We start from the raw sequence: 12,499 nt of genomic DNA, 5'->3' as shown, positions 1-12,499 counted from the left end.
TGTCCCTTTCTGACTGTAAAATTCCTACGGTTGCAAGTAAGTAGTCCATAATCTTTGCTAGGCGGGGGGGGGGGGGGGGGGGGGGCAAACATCCCTACATCTTAACCACGGCCTGCTTTTTCCCACTCAGACTCCTTGCGCTAGGACGTTGATAAGGAGAACTTTCTCACCCGAGGTCACGCAGCTAGTGAGTGGCAGCTTAGACTCAAATAAAGCCCTCACACTCCCTCCTAGCCTAAAAACGACTTCCTCCTACCTGAAAATCCATAACAAGTTTCTTGGGTTTTACTAAAAGCAACAGAAGTTTGGTTCCTCTGATCATAAAGGAAGCAGGTTCAACTTCTGCTGAGATGTTGCTTTCCTCTTCCGCCCAGATTCAAACCCAGCCTCCCAACCCAAACCTGACCTAGAGATGTTTGTCTCCCCATTTCCTTGGGGACAGTTTTCCTTAAATGTTTTCCCTGAATTGACCATCTCTGTGGGCACCTGGGACCCCCACACAGACTTCCAGGATTTTCCTTACTCCAGGAGCAAGTGTGCGGCACGAGACCTATTCCTAAATCCCCAACTGTGAAATAATAGTGTGTACGTTTCTATAAGATTTGTAGCTCACAGGGCGCCTGGGTGGCTCAGTGGGTTAAGTCGCTGCCTGCAGCTCAGGTCATGATCTCAGGGTCCTGGGATCGAGTCCCGCATCGGGTTCTCTGCTCGGCAGGGAGCCTGCTTCCTCCTCCCTCTCTCTCTGCCTGCCTCTCTGCCTACTTGTGATCTCTGTCTGTCAAATAAATAAATAAAATCTTTAAAAAAAAAAAAAACCACCTTATGTAGCTCACAAGTGGCCTTCACATCAGTGACCCCACTTAGCCCTCCCACTGAGCCCCTGGGTAGGGAGGACACGCATTCCTTGTTCGAATTTGCAATGGAAAGTGACATTCAGAAAGGGGACATGACTTGGGCAAAGTCTCAGGATAGTGTAGACCTAGATCGTAAACTTGGTTTTTAGTTCAGATCAATCTGTCTCTCCACTCTTGGCTCCTTTCCCCATAAAATATGTTTGGAAATGAAGGAAAGTCCTGGAGAGACCACTGTCCTTTCCCATTTCATTTTCATCCACATGTTTCCTTAACCTTATGACTTCCTCCCCTGAACATGCTGATGTCCGGGGCTCTCCTCTGGGCAAGGCTGGCCGTGGCCCTGAGGATTCACTCAGACTTTCCGAAGGGTGTGTCCCTGATGCCCGCCTTCCTCCTGGGCCTCCAGGGAGCAGGAAGGCTGGAAGAGCTCTGCTTCCTGGGGGTTAGGCTAGGAGGCAGTGAGAGGAAGGCTGTGTGCTCCCCTAGCAGTGTCCTCGTCTGTTACTCCTGTCCGAATGCGCTGGGGGAGGGCGTGGGAGAGAGCTCCCTGTCCATGCACAACCACTGGAAGCTGAGGAGCCCATGTTGTTCAAAACCTGAGCACCCCCTCACCCTCCCCCCCACCCCCGGCCTCCGCCCCCCTACCCGCCCCCAACGGCAAAGTCTCCAGGCTGTGCCTTCGGCCCTCGCTGCTCCCGCAGGAATAAACATGCCCACATCTACAAGCACACCCTGCAGCCATCACCAGCGACTGCACTGGAGCAGCACCATGGGGCATCGGGAAAACACCTCCCTAGGCCTCAGTTTACCCACCTATAAATCAGAATCACCAAAGTCCCTTCTAAGGCTGACATCCTCAGTTCATTTTCCCAGGTTTTGAGAGATTCTGATCACCTCTGAACCTGATTTGATCAGTTTTTTTTACCTGTAGGTGATGGAGAAACAAGAGTAAGAATTAAGAAATCTTAGGAATTTTGAGCTCTGCTGTGTCATACGGTCATCTGGGTTTCCAGGCCACAACTGTATACGTGAGAACCGGATGCTCAGGAAGGTGGAAAGTTTGCCCTGTCTAGGTTCAGTGCCAGGGCCAGACAGACCCAGACCCTCTACGCACCCTCTCCGTGGCCGTCAGTTGAGATTTGGAACAACAAAGTCGAGACCAAGGCCACTTGGCTTCTCCTCGCCCATCCTGCAGCCCGCCGGCCTGTGGCACCGGAGGAAGGGCGTCGGGGCAGCGAAAGGGCAGGAGTTGACCTCGAACCTCCGTGCAGTGTCCCAGGGAAGCCCAGAGACGAGACGGGCGCTCTTTGCGGCTAAGATCACCAGGGGCAGGAAATGCTCACAGAGGAAGTGGTATGATGGTCGGGATTTGTCTCACAATGATTCTGTGAGAACGCGTCTGGGGCAGGGCCGGGGCTGTGGGGAGAGCGCAGGTGCATCTAGACAGAGGCTGAGCTGGTCGCCGCTGACGTCATAGCTACGTCATAGCTACGTGAGGGGAGCCGTGCCCTCCTCTCTACCCCTCGTGATGGTTGAGATGTTCCGTAATAAACTTTTAACTAAAAGGAACTCGATGAAGACACCCGGGGTGGGGGAATTCGTAAAAGTCATGGGTAGAGAAGGGATAGAGCAGGTCAGAGGGTGAAGGAGATAAGCGGGAGAGAGGGGGAAGGAGGCAGGTGATGAAGGTTTAGAATGTGAGTGAGGTTCAGAGCCACAGCCAGGAGGAGTCTGAAGACCTCTTTGGTGCAAAACTGTGATTTTACTAAAGTGCGGAGACAGGACCTGTGGCCAGGAAGAGCTGCTGCCCCAGGGTTGTGAGTGCTGGTTATATACTAGGGGCTTGGGGAGGTGAGGAAAGGGAGGTTCCGAGAGCACCTTCATATGCTGATGAGGATGCTCAGGAAACGGGAGGCCGGGCTCCACACGCCCAGGCCCTTTTCCCTCTAATGAGGCACTAACAGGAAAACAGTTGGGAAAAAAAGAAGAAGAAGAAGAAGAAGAAGAAGACAGTTGGGAGCTTCCTGGAACGTTACATTCCTCCCACCCCACGTCCTTGTCAATGGGCTGCAGGTTTAAAAGAATTTCAGTTTTATTTACATTTCCCTCTGTCTCAGCCTCCCTCCGTTGTATGGAGGGGAGAGTGATGTTAGGGCTTCAGGAACGGAGTTCTGGGTCTCTGGAAGGTAGGCTGTTGGTAAGAAAGCCCCTTCCCTGTAAACCACTAGGACTTTTGTAAGCGGAGGGAGACTCCGGTCTTGCAGGATGGTGATCTCTACAAGTTAACTATTGGTTCTTCCTTGAGGGCAGCCCGAGTGCCCAAGGACTGTCCCTGACACACATCCATGGGGTGTGGAGTGTCAGCTTCTGCTTTGCCCTCAGCCTGCCTTCTGCTCCCTCATCAGAAGGAAGAAAACAAAGAAACAACAGGACTTACGCGAGCATTCACTAAGTCCTTACTCCATGCCAGACATGTTCAGGTATAATTTATTAAACTTTATTTTAAAAGTCAGTATCCTTGTGTTCTTTTACAAAGAAAAAGCTAATACGTAAAAATTACATAACTTGGGGCACCTGGGTAGCTCAGTGGGTTAAGCCTCAGCCTTCAGCTCAGGTTGTGATCTCAGGGTTCTGGGATCGAGCCCCGCATTGGGCTCTCTGCTCAACAGGGAGCCTGCTTCCCCCTCCCCCTCTGCCTGCCTCTCTGCCGACTTGTGATCTCTCTCTCCCTCTCTGTCAAATAAATAAATAAAATCTTTTTTAAAAAATTACATAACTTGCTCAAAATTGCATAGCTAGAAAGAACTCAAAGCCAGGTCTGTTTAAATCCTAAATCCAAACTTTTTACCCTGTGCACAACAGAGAGGGAGGAAAAGAGAGAGCAACTGTAGACACAATTGCTGAAGTGTATAAAGTGTAGAAATGGGGGGAAAAATAGGAGAAAGAATGAGGATCAGTGCATTCAGCATCAGGGACTGGGTTGATAAGGCGGCCTTCCAGAGCCACTCCCAGATCCGAGGCGGTAAGGGGTGGCCCTGCTCAGCCTTGACTCTTGTGAGGAATGATTTAAACCTGGTGTGCCATGTATGGACCTTGCTGTGGAGGGAACACAAATTCTGCAGTCCCTGTCCCCTGCTACCTGCACCCAGGACCTGCCGGACATTCGTGACTGGCCCGGCCACTAACTTCTTATGAGTGTGTGTGGGTGTGTGTTTGCACGCTAAATTATAGCAGAAAGGAAACAAGGAATAGATTAATGCAGAACTTGAAGAAAATGCTAGGTTAATCATTCATGACAAGGAAGCAATGTTACTTCACATTGACTTTGCTTCTTTCCCCGGAGCCTTGGCCGGTATTCAGAGCCTTTGAAACAAAGACAGATATCCTGGGAGCTCCGAGCTTCTCTCTCATCACCGGCCATTGGTTTTCCTGGTTTGGGCTCTGAGAAACCCCAGCCCTTGAGTAGGGCCGCTGCTGTGCGGGTCCAGGCCCTGTGCGTACCACTGAAGGGACAGCACCCCCATCTGTCCCCTGAACTCGGGATCAGAGCACTTAAATAACACTCCGTGCTACTCTGCGTCTGTGCACTGAAGCGTGGCGGGTGGAAAGGTTCTGTGATCGACGACCTTGTACACGCAACACGAGTAGAACACATAAGCTCATCTCGGCGCGCGCTCCGGCTTCCTTGACCTAGCCGAACAAGGCGGCGGGCTGAAACAAGCAGACGGCACTGCCGGAGTGCCCGGCGCGTCCTTGCCCCAGATCCCGGGAGCACAGTCACCTTCCCAGCAAACTCGAGCAACTGCGGGGTCGGTCAGTGGAAAGCACAGGCGGCTTCTCCGCTGATCCTGTTCCTCTTGTCTTGGCTAAATTGTGCTCCAGCTGCATGGCAATGCTCACTCTTCCCTGAAAAAAAGGAAAGGAAAAAAAAATCAGCTGAATTTTTTTCTCCCACTACATGAAGAGTATACACACATTTTAAGTGTGTTACCTCCTCCTTTGACACATCTACGTACTCATGATCTTGAAAAACCTCTCTGCCCGGTAGCTAGATAGTCGAACAAAATACTGTGAGCGTACTGAAGGCACCTGCGCTCTGATGTACCGGGCAAGCAGAATTTCACACGTTTCTTCAGTCATTTAAAAAAATTTTCCCTTCATAACCAGTGTTTCTTGTGTGTTATTCAAGACATTTTTCTTAATCCCCAGGTCACAGAGATACTTGTCATCTACAAACTGCATTGTTTAGGCTTTCACATTTATATCTATAATACTCCTAGATTTCATTTATTCACAAGCTTTTATTCTGGAAATGAAAAAATATACACTTATAAAACGGAAACATGATCACTGGAAAAATACAAGTGTGGGGGGGCGCCTGGCTGGCTGAGTCGTGGGAGCATGCGACTCTCAACCTCAGGTCATGAGTTCAAGCCCCGCTGCTGGGCACGGAGCCTGCTTTAAAAAAAGAAATGTGATCCCTGGTTTAGCCACCTCGTGCTTTCAGCAGTATTGATGTTGTTCACTTATATGCACTTACGTGCCTTTGCTTGTTTGTTTTGTTGGATCATTTGAAAGTATGTTGCAGACATACAGATACAGATATGTTGATGATACATCAGTAACTTAGATCCTAAGAACAATATATTCTACCTAAAGATATTTGATTCTTCCTCGGATGCCAATTAAAAACCCTCAAAATTCTAACATTCATTCCATAATCAAAATCATCCAACAGTTCCTAAACTGACTATAATTTTTGTTCAAACTGGGATTCATTCAAGGTTCTTTTTTTAGTATTTTATTTATTAATTTGAGAGAGAATAAGAGAGAGCATGAGTGGGGTAGAGGGGCAGGTAGGGGAGAGAGAGCGTGCACAAGTGCAGCAGGCTCGCCGCTGAGCAGAGAGCCCGATGCGGGACTCGATCCCAAGACCCTGAGATGGTGACCTGAGCTGAAGGCAGGTACAACTGACTGAGCCACCCAGGCGCCTCCCAAGGTTCACGTTTTGTTATTGATTGCTAATGTGTTTTTCACATCTTTTACTTTAAATCTGGAACAATCCCACTAAAGTGCTTTTTAAGGGCATCTTTGAAGACACAAGTCCAGTTGTCCTGTTTGCCTCATTGGTTCCTCAGTCAGTGATATTCCTCTGGTTCTCTCCCTCTGTATTTCTTGTTTTGGTGGAAGTGAGGTCAAAGACTTGAATGGACAGAGATTTTGTATATGACAGAAGGTGGAGGTAACATTTTAATTTTTTTCCTGATGGATATCCAATTGAATCGTCACTATTTATTTTTTTAAAAATCCTTTCTTTTTCTATTTGCAGTGTTCTTCGTCGTAAATCAAGTGTTGTGATATGCACATGTCTGTTTCTATTTCTTTCCATTGCTCTGTTCATCCTTAAGATAGCAATGTTTAATGTAGCTTTTAATGAGCAATTATATTTTATAAGCAAGTTCTCCTATACCCCTCAAAAGTCTTGACGATTTTGACCATTTGCACTTATATTTAAATTTTTTTCCAGGTTTTTTTATATTTAAGTTTTTAAGTTTTAATTCCAGTATTGTGAACACAGTGTTATATTAATCTCAGGAGAACAATATAGTGAATCAGCAATTCTTTACCTTACTCCGTGTTCGTTGTGGTAAGTGTCCTTTAATCCCCATGACCTATTTCCCCCAACCCCCACCAACCTCCCCTCTGGTGACCATCGGTTTGTTCCTTAGAGTTAAGGGTCTGTTTCTTGGTGTGTCTCTTTTTTTCTCCTTTATTTGTTTTGTTTCTTGAATTCCACATATGAATGCGATCATATGGTATTTACCTTTCTCTGACTGACGTTTTCACTTAGCATAATACTCTCTAGCTCCATCCATGGTGTTCCAAATGGCAAGACTGTGTTCTTTTTAATGGCTGAGTAATATTCCTCTGTGTGTGTGTGTGTGTGTGTGTGTGTGTAGAGAGAGTGAGAGACACCACATCTTCTTTTTTTTTTTTAAGATTTTATCTATTTATTTGACACAGAGAGATCACAGATCACAAGCAGGCGGGGTGGGGGGGGGAAGCAGGCTCCCCGCTGAGCAGAGAGCCTGATGTGGGACTCAGTCACAGGACCCTGAGATCATGACCTGAGCTGAAGGCAGAGGCTTAACCCACTGAGCCACCCAGGCGCCCCAGCACCGCATCTTCTATATCCATTCATCTCTTCATGGACGCTTGGGCTATCTCCATAGTCTGTCAACTATAAATAAAGCTTCTGCAAACATCGACATGTACGTATCCCTCTGATTTAGTGTTTTTGTATTTGGGGGGCAGATACCCAGTAGTGTGATTACTGGATCATAAGGTAATCTCATTTTGAACTTTTTTTTCTTTAAGATTGTATTTATTTATTTGACAGAGAGAGAGAGACAGTGAGAGAGGGAACACAAGCAGGGGGAGTGGGAGAGGGAGAAGCAGGCTCCCCACTGAGCAGGGAGCCCCACGTGGGACTCGATCCTAGGACCCCGGGATCATAACCTGAGCTGAAGGCAGATATCTAACAACTAAGCCACCCAGACGCCCCACCATTTTTAACCTTTTGAGGAATCTCCACACTGTTTTCCAAAATGGGTGCACCAGCTTGAATTCCCACCAACAGTGTAAGAGGGCTCTGCTTTCTCCACATCCTCTCCAACACTTGTTGTTTACTGTGTTTTTTATTTTAGCCACATTTAAATTTCTTAATCATTTTTTCAGTCCACGGAAATTTAGGAATTTGGGAAATCTGGGACTTTGCTTAGGATTTGCATTGAATTTATAGAATGATTTGGGTAGAAATGACATCTGCTTTTTGTCATTTAGATTAGTTTGATTTTCTAGAGTGTTACAGAAATAGAATCATGTAGTGTATACTCTTCTTTGTTTGGCTTCTTTTACTCAATATAATTATTCTGAGATTCTGTGTTGGGGCCTATATTCACAGTTCCCTTCTGAGTAGCACAGCACTGCACTGTGTAGCTGCACCATAGTCTGTCTATCCTGTCAGTTGTTGGTGGGCATCTGGGTTGCTCCTTGTATCGGGGTGTAAGCAAAGCTACTGTAAGCACTTGTGTCCAAGTCTTCACGCACGCAGGTGCTTTCCTGTCTCTTGAGAATGGAATGGCTGAATCACGTCAAGTTCCGTGTTTACTGGCCAGGGTGCTTCCCGTGACGGTCGACATTGTCGCCGGCAGTGTGAGAGTTGTAGGTACTGTACGTGCTCACTGACACTTGCTGTGATCAGTCTTTGCATTTCAGGAGTAGTGGTATCTTACTGTGGGTTTAGTTTGTGTTTCTCATGAGTAACGATCCCGAACATCTTTCATGTGCTATTTGTGTTCTGTGTGTCTTCGGCAGTCTGTATGTTTGAATCGGTTGGCCATTTTTTTAATTGACTTGTTTTCTTAATATTGAATTTTGGAAGTTCTTTATATAGTCCAGATTTAAGTGCTTTATCAGGTATGTGACTTGGAAATATTTTCTCCATGTCTCTGTCCTGTCTTTTCAGCCCCTTAATTGTGACCTTCAAAGAGTAAAAGAGTAACAGTTCTTAATTTTTATAGAGCTCAGTTTATAAGTTTTTCTACTATACATTGTGCTTTTGGTGTCCTGTCTAAGAACTCTCTGCCTCGCCCAAGATCACAAAAATCTTCTAGGTTTTCTTCTGGAAGTTCTGTAGCTAAAAGTTCCCATTTGGGTCCTTGCTTCATTTTGAGGTTAATTTCAGATTCTCCTATTGGGCTGCCGTTCCTGAGTGTCTACTGTAGATACCGTAGTGCCAGAAAACTCTGTGTCCTGCTTGTCTGGCAGCTTTCAGCACACCTTGCACGCCAGAGCACCCCAAAGACTGTTTCTCTGTGTTCTTGTCCCTTTCCTGGTGTGGTGTCCTGCCTTTGCCTATTAGTTGCTTTGAAGCATGACACAGAGAGAGCTTTTTTTTTTTTTAAAGATTTTATTTATTTATTTGACAGAGAGATCACAAGTCGGCGGAGAGTCAGGCGGAGAGAGAGAGAAGCAGGCTCCCGATGCGGGGCTCGATCCCAGGACACTGAGATCATGACCTGAGCCGAAGGCAGCGGCTCAATCCACTGAGCCACCCAGGCGCCCCCAGAGAGAGATTTTTAAAAATTAAAACCAGGGTAGAATCCATTTTATAATGTTAAGGTTAGATTGGAACGATCTTTGTGAACTAGTGGCCTTGAAAAGATATCTAAAAGATTGTTACTTTGTCAAGAGAAATCGTCAAGTTCCTCACAGTTGCAGTTCTCACAGTTGAAAATGAGATAAGCAAAGGAGATTTCGAAAATGTTGTTGGGTTTGTTCCATTACAGCCAGGGAAGTAAAATTATAATGCGTTCTGTGTTATCAACAAAATATTCAAGCTCATGGTGAGTTTTAATACTTTTTGATTGGTCGATATTGAGATTTTGATTTGTCAATATTTTTTCAACGTTTAAATGTTCTGGAAAAAAATTAACTATTCAAAATCCACAAGAACATATCTTTAGTGATACACATTTTTCTTTCATTCTGAAGATTTTTATTAAATTATAGTATATTACAGTTTATGTTCGAATAATAAGATTTTAGGGTAATGAGACATAAAAACCTACTTTGTCACATTACTTCTTGAGTTTCTTCTGCGCAGCTTTCTTCTTGACCATCTGTAATCGCTTCATGGCATTGAGCTGTTGTTCTTGTGAAGTCAGACCGTTAAGGGATGCTGAGGGAGAGCTGCTTGATTCTGAAGTGGTTTTGCTAGTGGTACTTCCCCTGGGCCCTGATGTCCCACTATTTCCGTTCCCACTGAGCTGGCTGGTGCTTCCTGGAACTAAACTACTTGGACTAGAAGACCCACTTTGCTAACATTGTCACAGCTAATGGAGCGGCTAAGGGCAGTTTTGCCCAAAGTTAGAGGTGGAGGTGGTTTCAGTGGAATGGAAGGTGCAGTGGAACGGAAGGTGGAACCTGTTTTGGAACCTATTCCACATTTAGATGATGTCGCCAGACCAGTTAAACCCACAGGCTTCTGGTTAGCTGATGAGGTCGCAGGCTTCCCACTATTATTTTGGGTTGTTGAATTCAGTTTTGCTGTTGATGGACCAGAGAAGGAAGTTTTAGCTGCAAAAGCTGCCCATCCAGTTAGGCCAGTAGGTCCTGAAGAGGAAACACTGGGACTAGAAGAATTTCCTGACATAGCCGTGGATGTCTTGACCTCTGTTCTCTTAAATGCTAGAAAAGTTGTCTCTGTTTGAGTTTAGTTTCTGGTTTCTTAACTAATGGCTCTTTGACAGCCGGAGCGACAGGAGCCACTGTGGGGGCTGGTTTCTGTGGTGGTTTCTGAGTTTTTTGATCCGTTCTTTTCATCTGTCTGGTTCATGGAGCACAGTTCCACACAGGACGAGGGTCATTCACTTCCTTGTCTGTCGCCTGGGGCTCGCGGCCATCTTGGTACTAGAGATCAGGGCACTCCTGATGTTCTTCTAACTGATCACAGGACGCCAGTGTCATTTGCCTACAAACAACACAGGCCAATCCCATCTCCATGGTATAACCGTCGGCACTAGTCTCCTCAAAACTGGAAAGGTCAGTCATGGCTAAATCCTTGCTAGTTTGGACGGTAACGGGAGAGGACCGTGTCTCAGGTTTCTCCAATCTAGGTTTCTTTGGAGCATCACCTCCTTCTGTGACGTCTGGTTCCATTTTATCCGCTGGTCTCTTTTCCGCTTCCGTCTGTACTTTTTCAGTTGTGAGGGCCTCGCCATTGCTATTGCCAGAAAGAAGACTGCATGATGTTTGGGGCTCTTGTTTAACAGAAACAGGTTTTGCGCTTGAAATTTTGGGTGGCTCTACTTCCTTCTGAGATGGACGGTAACTTGCATCAATGCCCCGAGCCAAAGATTCATCAAGTAGTGCCTTTAGCTTTTCTGCAGAATCCTTACTCTTTGAATGTAAGAAGCCTAGTGCTTTAAAAAAAAAAAAAATGGGGTCAAGTTCCAAGCTCACAGTAGCAGCCATTGCAAACACCTCTCCGCCACACAGCTCTGTCCGTTCCCGGAAGCCCCTTCCGAACCGCTCCACATTTTTCTTTTTACCTTAGGCTCCAGTATGGCTCAGCTGAACACTGGTACTTATTTAAAAATTTAATAATGTTCATCATGGATTTTTTTGCATTAATTTTGACTTTGAGAAGCTATTGTATTAAAATAATTCTTATTTTAATTATTAAGAAAAATAAATAACATTCTAACATCATTGACTCTTCTAACTCATTAACCTGTATACTAAAGATTAATTTAGGACTCTTCAAGCACGTACCAGTTGAGACTAACATTTCTCATCAAAGCAATGTAGGACATCCTTTTTTTTTTTTTTTTAAAGATTTTATTTATTTATTTGACAGAGAGAGATCACAGTAGACAGAGAGGCAGGCAGAGAGAGAGAGGGAAGCAGGCTCCCTGATGAGCAGGGAGCCCGATGCGGGACTCGATCCCAGGACCCTGAGATCATGACCCGAGCCGAAGGCAGCGGCTCAACCCACTGAGCCACCCAGGTGCAATGTAGGACATCTTTTGCTAACTTCACTGCTGAGTATTTGGTTATGTTATTTTTTAAAATTAAGCTTAAATTTGTGGTTTATGAAAACTATACAAAAATATAGTGAATTTTGTGTTAATTTTTATCTAACGACTTTGCTAAGGTCACAAAATTATAATAATTTGTTGCTAGTTTCTTTTTAAATTATAGGTTTACAGGATATACTAATGACAGTTTCATTTCTTTCTAATCTTTGTACATTAAATTTCCCTTTTGCCTTAAATTCACAGTCTATTTCTGCCAACACAATACTGAATTGAGGTAGTAACAGAGAACTCTTTTCCTTGATTATTTTTTCAGAGGGTAATGATGAAATTTCAGCAAGAAGTGTGAGACTTGTGGCAGACATGTGTTAGATACTCTATCCGGTAGGAAAGGTCTCTTCTTTCCTCAGCTTGCTGTAAGTTTAAAATATGAATCAATGCCGAATTTTATCACATGCTTTTTGAAGCACATATTGAGATGACCCTGTGACATTATTTTGTTAAATTGGTGTATTCGTTGCTTGACTTTGAATGTTAAACCATTTTTGCTTTCCTGGGGGTGGAAATCCAACTTTAGATTGCTTAATTTGGTTTACTAAGATTTTGTATAGGATTTTTGCAACTATGTTCATGAAAAAGATTGTGCCTATGGCTTTTCTTTCTCATAATGTCCTTGTCATATATTTTTTAAAATACTTTATTTATTTATTTCTCAGAGAGAGAGAGCACAAGCAGGGGGAGCAGCAGGCAGAGCAGGCAGAGGGAGAAGCAGGCTCCCAACTGAGCAGGGAGCTTGATGTGGGACTTGATCCCAGGACTCTGGGATTATGAGCTGAGCCAAAGGCAGACCACCGAGGTGTTCCTTGTCATATATATATATTTTTTGTCCTTGTCACATTTTGGAAGTATGGCTGCACTATCCTCATAACATGATTCAGGATTCTTCTTTTGCTATCCTCCAGAAGATTTTCTGTGAGCTCATGATCAGTTCTTTAAATGTTTGGTAGAATTTACTAGTAGAGTCATCTATACTTGGAAAATTAT

At 45.0% G+C, this 12,499-nt stretch overlaps 1 pseudogene; it reads right to left on the bottom strand.

Annotated features, from left to right (window-relative positions):
* Positions 1-9,496: 9,496 nt before the first annotated feature.
* On the bottom strand, positions 9,497-10,892 carry LOC116587581 (annotated as a pseudogene).
* Positions 10,893-12,499: the final 1,607 nt, after the last annotated feature.

Source organism: Mustela erminea, chromosome 4 (assembly GCF_009829155.1).
Source record: "Mustela erminea isolate mMusErm1 chromosome 4, mMusErm1.Pri, whole genome shotgun sequence".
Classification (NCBI taxonomy): Eukaryota; Metazoa; Chordata; class Mammalia; order Carnivora; family Mustelidae; genus Mustela; species Mustela erminea.
The sequence above is the reverse complement of the archived record's forward strand: the minus strand, read 5'-3'. Positions and strand labels throughout refer to the sequence as shown.